Raw genomic sequence first — 15,986 nt, forward strand, 5'->3', positions numbered from 1 at the left:
CGAAGCGAAATGCGCAGGCGCGCTTTTGAGTCCTTTCTGCTGTAGGGGATAAAGGGGGAAAAAGCGCGCTTCCTTTTGCGGTTGCCGCTCATCCTTTATTTGCAAGCATTCTTCAGGATCCGTGTCAGGTGGGGCTCCTAAAAGTTTGGTGTACTTTATGAGCTGTTTGGGGGCGGTTGTTATTCAGTCGCTTAGTCGTGTCCGACTCTTTGCCACCCCATGAACTTCAGCACGCCAGACTTCCCTTGTCCTTCACTGCCTCCCGGGAGTTTGCTCAAACTCGTGTCCATTGAATGGGTGATGCCATTCAGCCATCTCATCCTTTGCCTTCCATCATTCGCAGCATCAGGGTCTTTTCCAATGAGTGGGCTCTTCGCGTGGGGGTGGGGGCGGGCGAATTATTCATTCACTCAATAAATATTCTTTGGATGACTGTGCCTGATCCTTGGAGGGTGAAGCCTCGAGCAAGACAGGCCCTCAAACAGCTAACATTTTAATTGGGGAGGACAACGTTAATATATGTAAGTCATTCGAATGGTGCTACTGGCTGGGAAGAGAGTTACGGATGTGGCAGGCATGAGAGCGTGGCAGGTTAACTGACAAGGAAGAGCAGGAGGGTACCGCTAGTGGCGCGAGGAAAGGGAGGGGTGTGCTCAGGAAGCGTGGGTGACACAGAAGGCCGCTGAGGCGGGAACAGAGAGGGAGGGGGAGTGAAGTGAAGCGGGTAAGAGGGCGGACTCTGACCCTGCTGGCCCAGGCAGGAGTTGGGCTATTCATCTGGAGGACAAAGGCAAGTTGTTGACTTCTGAGCAAGTCATTGACAGGACCCTGTTGATAGAAAGATTCCTTTGACTACTGTGTGCAGAACTGGTATTTAGAAGAGGATTGGAGTGGAGATGAAAAGATAGATTAGGAGATTGTTTACTAGATCGAGGCAACAGTCCCTGGAGTGGCCTGAATCAGCTGATGGCCTTCGGGTGGACTTTATTTAGGAGATGAAACTGTCAAAGGTTGACGATGGATTGGTTTTGGATGATGATGGGAAGAGATGTGTCAAAGATTCAGATTTCTGGCAAGAACAGCTAGGCTTCTGGAGAGGGAGAATTTTCAGTTTGGACGTGTTGATGCTATTTCTGTTGTTTTTTTGCTTTGTTTTTGGCTGTGCAGCACAGCTTGTGGGATCTTAGTTCCCTGACTGAGGATTGAACCTGGGACCTCCACAGTGAAAGCTTAGTGTCCTAACCACTGGACTGCCACAGGATTCCCTGTACGTGTTGAGTTTGAGATGCTTTTGAGACATGCAAGAAAAGGAATCAGATTATTCCTTAGAGAGGACTAGAGCTCAAAGCAGAGGATTTGCGAGCAAGGACAACAGAAAGTGAGCAGCTGAAGAGGCAAGGGGAACAGAGGTGCCCCAGAACCCAGGGTGAGGAGGGCATGGGCAACATGGCATGCTTCGAGAGATCAGTTAGAAGATAACCAAAGAAAACCCATTGGATCTAGCCGTCCCAGGCCCTTGACCCAGGCAATTCTGATGGAATGGTAGGACAGAAACCCAGATGCAGTGAGTTGAGGAGTGGCAGGGAAATGGAGACACGAAGACCTTGAGAATAGGTGGTTCCTCCCAGTTGGTAGATTCAGGAGAGGGAGGGAAGGGAACATGGGTTTGAGGGACGGTTTTTTGTTTTAGCTTGGGAGAAACTTGAGCCTGTTTAAAAGCTGAAAGAAAGGCTTAATAGAGAAGAGCTAACATTCAGAAGGGGGAAGAGGGAGGCAGTCTATGACTGGGATGGTGATTCACCATCTTGCTGTCCTACCAACACAGCTAGCTCTGCATGGCCCAAGATGGCTCCTTGAGTTCAGCCATTTCATCTGAGTTCAGCCAGCAGAAAGGAACGAGACAAGTAGGAAGATGGCATTTGCTTCCTCTTTTTTTTTTTTTTCAAATTAACATTTACTTGTAAGCAGTCTCACTGGCTTCCCAGGTGGTGCTAGTGCTAGAGAACCTGCCTGCCAATGCAGGGGACATAAGAGACACAGGTTTGATCCCTGGGTCAGGAAAGATCCTGGAGGAGGGCATGGCAACCCACTCCAGTATTCTTGACTAGAGAATCCCCATGGACAGAGGAGCCTGGTGGGCTACAGTCCATAAGGTCACACAGAGTCAGACACAACTGAAATGACCTAGCCTGCATGCACACATGCAATCTCACTGGCTTCCCAGGTAGCACTAGTGGTAAAGAATCCACCTGCCAATGCAGGAGATGCATGAGACGTTTGATCCCTGGGCTGGGAAGATCTCCTGGAGTAGGAAATGGCAACCCACTCCAGTGTCCTTGCCTGGAAAGTTCCATGGACAAAGCAGCCTGGCACACAGTCTCCCTTCTCTTTTAAGGAGACCCCAGAGGTGCCTCATGACGCTTCTCCTTACATCTCAATGGCTGTAACCTAGCCCCATGACCACATCTTGGTGAAAAGGAGGTCAGGAAATGAAGGCTTTGGATGGAGCCACAAAGTGATGAACTACAAGTTGCTGTTACAGAAAAGGGATTGGGAAATGAATACCAGGAGGCTAAGTGCAGTCTCTGCAGTGAAGGTAGGAGAGGCCTGCTGGTTTGTCAATTGAGAAAAAGTCAAAAGAATTAAGATTTGGAGTCCAGCCCACTTTCTAATTCTTGCCCCATATCCTGTCACCTGTATGACCTTGAACAAGCCACGTGCCCTCTCTGAGCCTCAATATCCTCTGTAGAATGGGAGTTATAACCTACCTGGCCGAATGACGGCAAGGATTAAATGAGATGTCACAGGAAGACCTGACCTATGGTAGGTACTGATGTTAATCACATTCAGATTACAATGTAATGTTTTAAAAAGAGAATACACACACATTGAGCACCTACTGGATGCCAGGAACTTGGGTATTTTTTTCATCATGCATTTATTTACTTCTCACTCCAACCTGGTGAGATGGGTATTGTAATCATCCTAATTTATAAAGCAGGAAACTCGAATTCAGCAAGTCAGCCAGCAGAAATGTCAGGATTTGAACTCCAGTCTTCTGACTCTTCATCTTCCCAGGTCCTAGCACAGAGCTTCTCAAAGAGTTTTGGGGACTTCCTGGTGGTCCAGTAGCTAAGACTCCCCACTCCCAATGCAAGAAGTCCGAGTTCGATCCCTGGTCAGGGAACTAGATCCCACATGACATCCCACAAGAACCAGCATGCCTCAATGATGAGCGACGATCCTGCATGCTGCAACTGAGACCTTGTGCAGCCAAATAAATATTTTAAAACAAAATAAACAATTTTTAAAAATTAAAAATAATAAAAGAGTTTGGACATTTCCTGACAGCAATGATAGGAGCATCTTATTTATAGCAAGCACTTATCCACTGTACTGGAGTTTATAGATAATGAACGACGTGGCTGAAAGCTCTTAGATAACTTCTGGAACGAGGCTGATTGCAGAGGGACCAACCGTGTGGTTAGAGGGCTAGAGCTTTAGGGCCCCCACCCTCCACCCAAGGGGAGGGGAGAAGGGCTGGAAAGGGAGTTCGTCACCAGTGGCCAATGATTCAATCAATCATGCCTGGATAATGGAACGTCCATAAAAAGCCTCAGCGAAGGGTTTCAGAGAGCTTCTGGGTTTTGAATACGTCCACTTGCTGGGAGTGCGGCACACCTCAAACTCCATGGAGACAGAAGCTCTGCTCTCTGTGCACCCTAACAGAGCTTACCTATGTAGCTCTTCATGTGGCTGTTTGTGTCCTTTGTAACAAACCAGCAATAGTAAGATGTTGCCCTGAGTTACAGCTGTTACAGCAAATTATGGAATGGGAGGAGGGGGTCAAGGGAATCTGATTTGTAGCCAAATTGGACAGAAATGTGGGAAACCTGAGGACCCTCTGCTTGCAACTGAAAAGGAGGGCAGTCTTGTGGCACTTGACCCTTAACCTGTGGCATGTGTGTGTGCTAAGTCGCTTCAGCCGTGTGTGACTCTGTGCGACCCTGTAGACTGTAGCCCACCAGGCTCCTCTGTCCATGGGATTCTCCAGGCAAGAATACTGGAGTGGGTAGCCATTCCCTTCTCCAGGGGATCTTCCCAACTCAGGGATTGAACCTGCATCTCTTACATCTCCTGCATTGGCAGGCAGGTTCTTTACTACTAGCGCCACCTGGGAAACCCTCTTAACCTGTGGGGTCTGCACGAACTCCAAGTGGTTAGTGTTAGAATGAATTAAATTACAGGGCGCCCCATTGGTATCTGCAGAGGACTGGAGAATTGTTTGCTGGGGGAACCCACAAGCTTGCCCACTTGCCCTCAGAAGTGTCCTGCTGTTGTGGGTAAAAACACGTCGGTACGAGATGCCAAGGCCTTTCCTGGAAACCCTGTGAAGGAGGCAGACCCTCCAAGGCCCTTCCCAGCTCAGCCTGAGCTTAACTGCTTCAAGTTTCTCAAACAACCATGTGTTTCCTGCCTCCATCTTTGTCCCTGTTGTTCCCACACATGCCTGCCCAGTGAACTTCTGCTCCATCTTCAAAGCCCCTTAGGGAATGAAAGCCCTTGGCATTTTTCTTGATCCTCTAAGAGAGGAAGAATTTCCCTTTGCCCTTCTAACTTCTTTTTGGCTGGTCTAATAAAATTAAATTGGCAAAAGACAGATCAACAGGAGAAAAACAATCGAATTTAATTTCATCCATACGGGAGCCCCAAACATACGAAGCTCAAAGAAGTGACCAAAGCAGGCAGCTTTTCTACCTTGCAGACAAAGAAACAATTATTTGTGAAGATTGGACAAAACAAAGGGCTTTTTGCTTGGGGTAGCAAGTTAATGAAGGAGTAACAGAGTTTGTTTAGGCAGCCTTCTTGGCCTTGAGACCTTGCATTTCACGTTTCTGGAGATAAGGATTTCTCCTCTCGTCCTGGTACACAGAGAATAGCTTCACATGGGAGATTTATTTCCTGCTTTCAAGGGGACAAGTGTTCTCCCATTGACTGTTCCCCAAGAAACTTTAATTCAAAATAATCAATTTGCCAAAGTGGCATATTTGGGGGCAGCCTACCCTGAACCCCATCCATTCCCTCACTACAAATCAGGCCTTCAGTCATTTTTTGATCATTTAAAACCATAGTTATTGTTTGAAGTGACCTTTCCAAGGACAGGAACTATAGCAGTTCAGCTCTGGGTCTCCTTGCAGGCCCCCAGGAAGCTGCTTAATGACCATGTGTGGCATCACATTGGTTAGAGTGAGATGGAGATGAATGGACACATTGGTAGATGAGGCAAGTGGGAGAGATAGTCCTAAGGTTCCCAAGTGACTTATGGGGAGCTGGAACTGCAACTTAGGCCTTCCAGACATATACCCCCAAGCCTCTTTCCATCCCTGCCCCCTAACCAATGCACTCTGATGGGTCCTTTTTCCAGAATTCCTCAAGTCGGATTTTCTAGGGAGCAGGAAGACGCTGGACTCAGCACGGCACTTGGGAGAACAAGTATGAAGTCATCACGCCTCCTGTTTACAGGACGCTGAGCTATGGTTTTTCCAGTAGTCATGTATGGATGTGAGAGTTGGACTATAAAAAAAGCTGAGCACCGGAGAATTGATGCTTTTGAACTGTGGTAGTGGAGAGGACTCTTGAGAGTCCCTTGGACAGCAAGGAGATCCAACCAGTCCATCCTAAAGGAAATCAGTCCTGAATATTCATTGGAAGGACTGATGCTGAAGCTGCAACTCTGATACTTTGGCCACCTGATGGGAAGAACTGACTCATTTGAAAAGACCCTGATGCTGGGAAAGATTGACGGGGGAAGGAGAAGGGGATGACAGAGGATTAGATGTTTGGATGGCATCACCGACTCAATGGACGTGAGTTTGAGCAGGCTCCGGGAGTTGGTATTGGACAGGGAAGCCTGGCATGCTGCAGTCCATGGGGTCGCAAAGAGTTGGACACGACTGAGCGACTGAACTGAACTGAATTGAACTGAGCTCCTAAGGAGTAGGGGTGGATCAAAGGAAGTCTGCTGGGGATAGGCCCCCTTCTCCTCTAGGGTCAGTGTGCCTGGGAACCAAGCTGAAAAGTGGATCCTGTTTTCCCAGGACAACCCTCTGGGTCAGGATTTGTCATAAATGTAAGTCTGCCAGAGGAACAAAGATCTCAAAACTACTCACCCCGATAACCATTTAAACAGGCAGAGCAAGCGCCAGGCGCCCAGGTGGGCAGGCTACCTGGCTGGGATGAGAACCCCGATGCACCTGAAGCACACACATGGCCCGGAACATCAGGTGACTCCCTGCCACCACACCGCGGCCTTTCCAAAACCCCGGCAGCAGAAGAACAAACAGCCATGCGGCTTGTCGACCCCCTTCTGGGAACTGAGACGGTCTGTGCCCGGAGTTTGGATCCACCCTTTGTCATGAGGTCTACAGCAAGGCTTTCAGTGACTCCAGCCAGCTCCCCACGGAGCCAGCAGATGCCACCAGTCCTTTGTTCAGCCTCACACAGCCCCGCAGCGAGTCTGGTTTGCAGGTAACAGCTTGGAAAGATGACGTTAAGAACAGAGAAGAACATTTGGAAGGGAGAAGAGCATTTTCGCCCACATCTCGCCACCCTCATCCTCACCTTCCTTTTTGCTTTCTCTATTCTGACCGGGGAACCCAGGCAGCTATGTTGGCCTGCTTGCCAAAAAAGAGTGTGGAGACCAGCTTGGACTGGGCTCTTTGTCTTTCTGGGCTTTGCTTGGTCACTAGCATCTTGCCAGGAGGCTGTGTGGTCTTCATACTGATCCTCTGAAGAGATGCATCAGAGTCCTTTGACTGGTCACCCCTTCATTTTCAAATGTTAGCTAATAAACATGTTTCCAGTTCAGAGCTGTTATAAACAGCTCTGCAGCAGTCATTCATGTGATTAAAAACTATTTATTCAATTTCCTAGAGAAGCATAGTGAAATACATGGGAGGTGGGGGTGATTTGCTTTACAATACTTTAGTAAAGGAGGAAAAAAGTAAAAAGGGGGGAGAGAGAGTGAACCAATGGAACAAATGGGGGTGATTTGCTTTACAATACTTTAGTAAAGGAGGAAAAAAGTAAAAAAGGGGGAGAGAGACTGAACCAATGGAACAAAATCAGTGTGCTCTGGGGTGATGTGTGTATGGGGTTTCATGGTGCTGTTCTGTCTTTTTTTTGGTATATGTCTGAAATTTTTCATAATGAAAAACTAAAAATAGAAATGTAAACACAGTCCCTGCCCTCTGGGAGTTCACAGTCCTGCAAGGGAAACAAAGAGCCAGGCCCTGGCAGAGCAGTGTGACAGGGCAGACATGGGGCTAGGGGACCTAGAAGAGAGCCACCTTTCTGACTTAGGCAATCAGGGAGGGCTGCTGAGAGGAAGCAACATCTTAGCTGAGGCCTGAAGGATACATAGTGAAGTGAAAGTTGCTCAGTCATATTAACTCTTTGCAACCCCATGGACTATAAAGTCCATGGAATTCTCCAGGCCAGAATACTGGAGTGGAGAGCCTTTCCCTTCTCCAAGGGATCTTCCCAACCCAGGTATCGAACCCAGGTCTCCTGCATTGCAGGTGGATTCTTTACCAGCTGAGCCACCAGGGAAGCCCAAGAATACTGGGGTGGGTAGCCTATCCTTTCTCCAGAGAACCTTCCTAATCCAGGAATCGAGCCAGGGTCTTCTGCATTGCAGGCGGATTCTTTACCAACTGAGCTATCAGGGAAGCCCATGAAGGATACATAGGAGGTGGTCAAATGACAGGGAAGGGAAAGATGTTTCAGGCAGAGGTAACTGCAAGAGTGTAGACCTGGTAGAGAGAGAAAGGTGGCAGCTGAAGCCTAAAGCAATGGTCTGTCTGGCTTCAGTGTTGTGCTAAGTCACTTCAGTCGTGTCTGACTCTTTGAGACCCTATGGACTATAGCCCACCAGGCTCTCCCGTCCCTGGGATTCTCCAGGCAAGAACTCTGGAGTGGGTTGCCATTTCCTTCTCCAATGCATGAAAGTGAAAAGTGAAACTGAAGTCGCTCAGTCGTGTATGATTCTTCGCGACTCCATGGACTGCAGCCCACCAGGCTCCTCTGTCCATGGGATTTTCCAGGCAAGAGTACTGGAGTGGGTTGCCATTGCCTTTTCCATTGGTGTTGGTGAAATTGAACCAAAGCTGGAGCAGAAGCAGGGCTGGACCAGTGGTGCTTCATGAACTGTGGGAGTCTGGGGGGCCCCGAGGTGCCTGGCAGCTGGGGAAGGATGTGATCGGATCTGGATTGGAGGATGATCTTTCTGATCACCGGGACTCCTGGGTGCACGGTGGATTGTGGGTGGTGGAGAGTGCCCTGGGCATCCTCACCTTTGTAGCTTTCTATTTCTCCTGAATTACTCCTTTAAGATCATTTCCAGAATGCTCACCCCCCATACCCTGCTCTCAATTTCTCCATGCACTACTTCTATCCTCACTTCGGTTTACCTCTTCAGAGATGCTGAGACCAATACCAGGGACGAGGGACTTTCCTGGTGCTGCAGTGGATAAGACTCTGAGCTCCCAATGGAGGGGACCTGGGTTTGATCCCTGGTCAGAGAACTAGATCCCACATCCTGCAACTAAAGATCCCACATGCTGCAACTAAGACCTGGTATAGCCAAATAACTAACTAAATAAATTTTTTTAAAAAATAAGAGAGAAAGAAAGAAAGGACTAGGTTTTACTCATCTCTGCAACCCCAGTGTTTAGCACACAGCAGACACCAAATAAATGCTTTGTGAATGAATAAACTTTTATTGAGCACCGAACAAGTGCCAAGCACTTTTCTTAATGCTTTACACACATGACTTCGTGTGCAGGGTTGTCATAACCACCCCTGTGGAATGTGTTACTATTACCCTTGGGTAGGATATGCCATCAGACTATGATGCAGGTCTGAAAGTCTGACTCCTGGGGGGATGGCCAGTGCGGGGGGTGGGGTAGGAAGGATATCAGATGGCCGGTAGTGCAGTCGGAGGACAGTGTCAGCCAGGCCACCTGGAAAGCCCTGGCTAAAGGCATCCTGTGTCTTGCAGGGACCAGCCCATGTTAGCTCCCTTCTGCTCAGTCACTGGCTGGAAGCAGCCTGTTCCTGCAACCTCAGCAGCAACATGAGGGTGGATCTGGAAAGGCAGCAGCTGGAGCCAACTGTCAGTGATAGGCACAATCCCCATTTTACATTCATGAAAACTGAGGCCCAGAGAAGTTAGGTCACTTGCCCAAGGTCACACAGCTAGGAAGCAGTGGACCTCCTTTGCTTCAGAGGCTGTCTGTGACCCCCTACTCTGTGACAGTGTCGTTAAGGGTTAAATCATGTCCTCTCAATTTCATATTTGAAGTCCTAAGCCCCAGAACCTCAGAATTTGGAAATAGGTTGTCACAGATGTAATATGCTGGGTGGGGTGGGGGTGGGGAGGAATAAAGAGGATGGAGAGGTGGAAATCCCAAAGGTTTCCAGCCTTAGGCAACTCAGCTAACTTCTCTAAGCATCTTGAAAGTGAAAGTGTTAGTCACTCAGTCTGTGTCTCTTTGCGACCCCATGGACTGTAGCCCGCCAGGCTCCTCTGTCCATGGAATTCTCCAGACAAGAATACTGGAGTAGGTTGCCATTCCCTTCTCCAGAGTATCTTCCTGACCAACAGATCAAACCTGTGTCTCCTGTGTCTCCTGCATTGCAGGCAGACTCTTTACCATCTGAACCACTAGGGAAGCCCTCTGAGCATCTTATCAATTGTTTATTTTCTTTAATGAGTAATTCTTAGGCAAAGCTATAGTTACCAGAAATGGATCAGTGGTTATCAGGGGTACAGGAAAGTGATTGAATAGCACTGTATTATTTTATAATCTTTTTTCCACTGAATGTAATTTTAATGTTTTATTTCATTATTCTCCTACAAGAAAGTTCTTACTTCCCTTATGGTATTCCACTGTAAAAGTAAAACCAAGATTACTTAACCAGTTTCCTTTGTATGATGTCTTGGTTATTTCCTGTTCAGGTTCAACTCAAGGTTGCATTGCAAATCCCTGTAGACCAAGATTTCTTAACTTTCTCTGAGCCTCTGACCACTAGGAGGAGCCTCCACCACCCCACCCCACCCATAGTATTTTTAAATGCACAAAATAATATACCAACGTTTATAAAGGAGGTCAATTATATTGAAATGCATTTATCGAAATATATATTTAAATTGGGTACAGTGGTCCAAAGAAGGTGTGAGACCGTGGAGCAGAGCCGCCGCAGCAGACCCGGAAACCCACAGTGAGACAGAACAGACCCAGCTGTGAGGCTTGAAGCACCCAGCCTCACCCAGCCACAATCAGCTGAAACCCACAACACCTACAGATGTGTGATTTTGTTTTAGAATAGTGTGTTAACACAGCAAAGGCTAACTGATACAGTGGGGGGAGAGTAGCCCTCCAGCAGAACCCATCACCTAAGCTTATGTCCCACTCCTTGCGACCCCATGGACTGTAGCATGCCAAGCTTTTCTGTCCATGGGATTCTCCAGGCAAGAATACTGGAGTGGGTTGCCACTTCCTCCTCCAGGGGATCTTCCCGACCCAAGGATTGAACCTGTGTCTTTTACATCTCCCGCATTGGCAGGCAGGTTCTTTACCACCAGCACCACCTGGGAATCCCCCAAACCTGGAACAGAAATGGCAGATAAGTGTATGAAAAGATGCTCCACATGTCTTTGCTGTTGTTGTTTAGTCACTTAAGTCATAACCAACTCTTTTGAGACCCCATGGACTGTAGCCTGCCAGGCTCCTCTGTCCATTCTGTCCATGGGATTTCCCAGGCAAGAATACTGGAATGGGTTGCCATTTTCTTCTCTAGGGGATTTTCCCAGATTGGGGATTAAACCCACATCTCCTAGTTTGGTAGGTGGATTCTTTATCACTGAGCCAATGGGGAAGTCCCCCACATGTCTTTGGGGAACTGCAAATTAAACAACAATGAAATACTACTACACATCTATTATTATGTCTAAAATTCAAAACACGGACACCTCCAAATGTTCACAAGGATGTAGAGCCATAAATTTCCTTTAATGCTGGTGGGAATGCAGAACAGCACGGACACTTTGGAAGACTGTTCGGTGGTTTCTTGCAGAGTTAAACATAGTTTTACTGTATGATCCAGCAATTATGCACCTTAGTATTTATCTAAATGAGTTGAAAATTACATTCACACAAAAATCTGCACATGGGTGTTTATAGAAGCTTTATTCATGATTGCCAAAACTGAAGCAACCAAGATGTCCTTCAGTAGACGAATAGATAAACAACTGTGGGACATCCAACCAATGAAATATTATCAGAGATAAAAAGAAATGAGCTATTGGGAATTCCCTGGCAGTCCAGTGGTTAGGACTCAGTGCTTCCACAGCCATGACTCCAGGTTCAACCTGTGATTGGGGAACTAAGATCAGAGTTATGCACATTTTTAAGGATTTTGCTGCAAATGGAAGGTTGTCTCCCAGTTTGCAGTTGCCATTTTCAGTCACCCAGCATAGAAAAGGGCCTGTCCTCCTGCCTCTGACATGCAGCAAAGGGTCCTAGAATTCTGGGGTTTGGGCCCTTGGGCAACACTGCTCTTTAATACAGCCTGTGAGACCAAGCTTTCGAATGTTCACTTTGCCAAGTGACTTGCAAGCCATGCTTCCTGTTTCCTGCTCTGACCTGGCTGCCACTCATCACCTGAGCCACCTCCCTTCCTCTGGACCACTGCCCTTCTTCCCAGAAATGGGTCACCTCCTGCCGTCTGCTGACATCTCCAGGCTTCAGCTCCCAGGATGGCTTCTCTAGGCTCAACACTCTCCCTGAATTCCTTAAAACACAGCTACCACCAACCTAATAAAAATCTGACTGCAGGTTTGGGGAGAACAAAAGGCAGATTTAAACCGGAGGTCGCTGCTGCCAAAGTCCACAGTCAGGGATTCTCCACAGGGGTCACATGGCTGCTTTCTTTTTAGCCTACCTCGGCCTCTGGATAGGGGCTCAATGCCCTCAACTGGGCCCCTATTGCCCAGCGTGCAGACCACCCCAGCTGCCACCGCAGGGGAGAAGAATCCTGGCCTCCCACCTAAAGCGTGCTTCAGCTCCTGCTCTTGCACCTTCCTGCAGAGAGCAGTCCAAAACCGAGTTTGGGGTGGGGGCTGGGGGAGTCCTTTAACTGGTTAACCCAGTTTATATAATGGGTTAGAATACTTAACACCTTAGCCTAAAGCAGCTAGCTTTGAGCATCTCCAAGAGCATCAGGGGGCTGTCACTTCACAGCTGCCTGACTAAGAGGGCTGGAGGAAAGGGTCTTTCCAAAACAATTCAGAACAAAGGGAGGATCTTCTCTGTAAACAGATCCCCTCTCCTGCCCTAGAATGCAAAAGCTGTTTATAACCTATACAATGACAGTTTCTATCATCAGCAGCTTTATACGGTGCATTCTCCCATGGTACCTCATGACACTTTTATTATTATTATTTTTTGGGGGGGGTGGCTATGCCAGGTCTTAGTTGCATGTGGGATCTATTTCCCTGACCAGGGATCAAATCTGGGTCCCTTGCATTGGGAGCATGAAATCTTAGCCACCGGACCACCAGGAAAGTCCCAGATAATTTGGTAAATGTTAAACAGAATCTCAATTTGACTTCACTCGTATTTCTGTGATTACTAGAAAAATTGAACTTTGAACTTATTATTTCTCACTCTGTGAATTGTCTGTTTAGATTACGAGCCTGTATTTCTGTGCTACGCTTAGTCGCGTCAGTCGTGTCTGACTCTTTGCGACCCCATGGACTGTAGCCCACCAGGCTCCTCTGTCCATGGAATTCTCCAGGCAAGAATAGTGGACTGGGTTGCCATGCCCTCCTCCAGGGGATCTTCCTGACCCAGAGATCAAACCTGCACCTCCTGAATTGCAGGAGGATTCTTTACTGCTGAGCCACCAGGGAAGCCCTTTCTATCTGGTAGCATGTAGGAGAGATTTTTTCCCGGTTTTTCATTTTCACTTTATTGGTTGACATATGAAGTCTTTACATTTTTACATAGTCAGGTCTCTCGGTACTTTCCTTCCTGGTCACTGCCTTCTGTGTTATGCTGACAAAGACCTCCCCTACCCCAGATTCACAGAAACAGCCGCTTAAATGATTGTGCGGTGGCTCAGCGGGTGAAGCACCTGCCTGCAGCGTGGGAGAGCCCGGCTGGATCCCTGGGTCAGGAAAAGTCCCTGGAGAAGGGAATGGCTACCCACTCCAGTATTCTTGCCTGGAGCATTCCATGGATGGAGGAGCCTGGTGGACTACAGTCCATGGGGCCGCAGAGTCAGGCACAACTGAGCAACTAACATATTCCATTTGGAGTTTTAATGCCATGTAAAGGATCCAACTTGATTGTTTCCATATACATAGCCAACTTCATATTAAAGTCTAGTATTGACTAGTCTCTTCCACTGCCTTGAAATGCTACCTTTCTTAGTTTTGTAACTCTTATACAGCAGTTCTTTTGTTTTTAAAATCCTTACCCCCCAGGGATTTAACAATGAAGTAGCATCTCCAGGGCCTTTAGCACAAGAACATAGAATCTGCTCCAAACGTGTTGGTTCTTGTCCCTTCTCCTCCTCTTTTCCAGTCCCATTTGCCCCCTCCTCATGCCATACACATCTACCATTTGACCTTGGGATTCTGGGAACAGTTCCAGATTCACAGAAGGTGCTAAGGCCTTTGCCGTTTGGGCCACCAAACTGCTTTTCTGGCCTGTTAGTCATCTTAGCCAAGGTGACCTTGCTGTGAGGATTGGATGGGTGAGCCCCGGGAAGAAGATGGTAGTTACAGAGTGCTGGGGAGGTGGGAGTGGGTGATCAGGGAGGTGACCTTGGAGCTGAGTCTAGGAGCACAGAGGAATTAGGCAGGCAGAGAAGGGAGAAAGGGCATTCTGGACCAAGGGGACAGCACGAACAAGGGGTGGGTTGGGGGGGTGTTGGGCAATGGTTGAAGTCATGGCAAGAGGCTGGAGACGAGTCTTGACTGCAGTATGCAAGATTTTCGATCTTTACTGCAGCATGTGGGATCTTTGCTGCAGCGTGTGGGATCTTTGCTTGCGGCATGCATACTCTGAGTTGCCCCATGCAGGATTTTTGATATTTCTTGTAGTGTGTGGGATCTAGTTCCCTGACCAGGGATTGAACCCAAGCCCCCTGCATTGGGAGCACAGAGTCTTAGCCACTGGGCCACCAGGGAATTCCTACAGTGGATGTTTAAAGCCACAAGACCAGGTGGGTTCACCCAGGAAGCGAGTGTGGATGGAGAAGAAGGCCAAGGATGGGCCTGGGCGTCTGCCATGTTGACAGCTAGGGCTAAGCGGATGCCAGTGGCCCAACTGATGTGATTTTTAAAAAGCCTGTGGATTTGGAAAAAGTTTGAGGAAAAGGTTTTCAGTTCTGTTGAAGTTTTTCCAGTGTTTGAAGTAGCATTTTCTAGGACATGTAATTGGGACAGGCTTGGGAAGACAGCAGAGATGGGTGAAGCCAGAGGAGGGTGGATGGCTGACCAAAGCCAAAGCCTTTGCTGATCCAGAAACATTCAGAGCCAGGGGAATTGCTGCATAAAAGCCTTTAAGGATCTGTGAATTACTGGAAATATATACAGATATTTCAACAAAAGGCAGCGAAGTGCCTAAAAGCATGGATTTTGCAGGTGGGGCCCTATGGTGCTTCAGCCTCTGTCCTAGTGTGACCCTGGCGGAGCCCAGCTCCTCCTCGGTAGAATGTAGAATGGGATAAGCTTAGTGCCTCTATATCCACAGGTATAATGGAAGTGAAATAGATACTACAAAGTGCCTAGCATAGAGTTGGCCCTAAAAGGGAAAACACTGTTTTCTTCTATACTTCTACTCCCACTTCTGACACCAAAAGTGTATGGGTTTCCCACACCAACCAGTTCTCTGACACCAGCTGAGCGTCCTAACAGAAACTTATTCAGTCTTTTGTTTTTAAATAATTGTATTTATTTATTTACTTTTGGCTCTGTTGGTCATTGTTGCTGCGCGGGCATTTTCTCCAGTTGCAGCGAGTAGGAGCTTTTCTTCGTTGCAGTGCACGGGCTCTACGGTGCTTAGGCTTCAGTAGTTGTGGCACACGGGCTCAACAGTTGCGCTTCCTAGAGCGCAGGCTTGGTTACTCCCAGGTATGTGGGATCTTCCTGGACCAGGGATCGAACTCGTGTCTCCGGCACTGGCAGGTGGATTCTTTGCCACTGAGCCAACAGGGAAGCCCCCTATTCAGTTATAACACTATGCACCTGGAGTTAGGGTCCCATCCCTCAAGTTAGGAGGTCAGTTCCAGGGACTGCCCTTACTTCAGAAACTACTCCTGAGCTACTGGATATAAATCAGTGGTTCCCATGGTCTCCTCCTTGGGTTCAATAATTTGCTAGAATGGCTCACAGAACTCCAGATAGTGCTTTACTTATTACTGCCTATTTATCATAAAAGGATGCCTTTCAGCAACAGCCAGATGGAAGAGACACAGAAAGCAAGGCATGTGGAAGGGGTTGCAGGATTTCCACACCCTCTCTGGGTCTGCCATCTACCCAGCACTGACCTGGAAGCTCTCGGAAGCCCTTTTGGCTAGGGTTTTTATGGAGTGTCATTACATAGGCATGATTGATTAAATCATCGGCCATTGGTGATTGAACTCAATCTGCAGCCCCTCCCCTCTCTCCAGAAGTCAGGGGCTAGGGCTAGACGTTTCAACCCTTTAATCACAGGATTGGTACCGCTGGAAACAATCACCCATCCTTAGGGGTTTTCCTAGTCACCTCATGAACATCTGTTCAGGTATGGTTAAAAGGGACTTATTATGAACATAAAAGACAATTCTCTTACCCAGATGACTCAGAAATTCCAAGGATTTTAGGAGCTCTGTGCCAGGAACTCAGATTGGATGAAGACTAAGTATATGTTTCT

General features: G+C 47.8%; 1 long non-coding RNA gene across 1 annotated transcript; it reads left to right on the forward strand.

Moving 5' to 3' along the window:
* Positions 1–7: 7 nt before the first annotated feature.
* On the forward strand, positions 8–3,329 carry LOC122680057. The gene is made up of 3 exons (XR_006336595.1): positions 8–128; positions 2,396–2,596; positions 3,079–3,329. It is a non-coding gene; the product is annotated as an uncharacterized LOC122680057 (long non-coding RNA).
* The last annotated feature ends 12,657 nt before the right edge of the window (positions 3,330–15,986 follow it).

Source organism: Cervus elaphus, chromosome 22 (assembly GCF_910594005.1).
Source record: "Cervus elaphus chromosome 22, mCerEla1.1, whole genome shotgun sequence".
NCBI classification, from domain to species: Eukaryota; Metazoa; Chordata; class Mammalia; order Artiodactyla; family Cervidae; genus Cervus; species Cervus elaphus.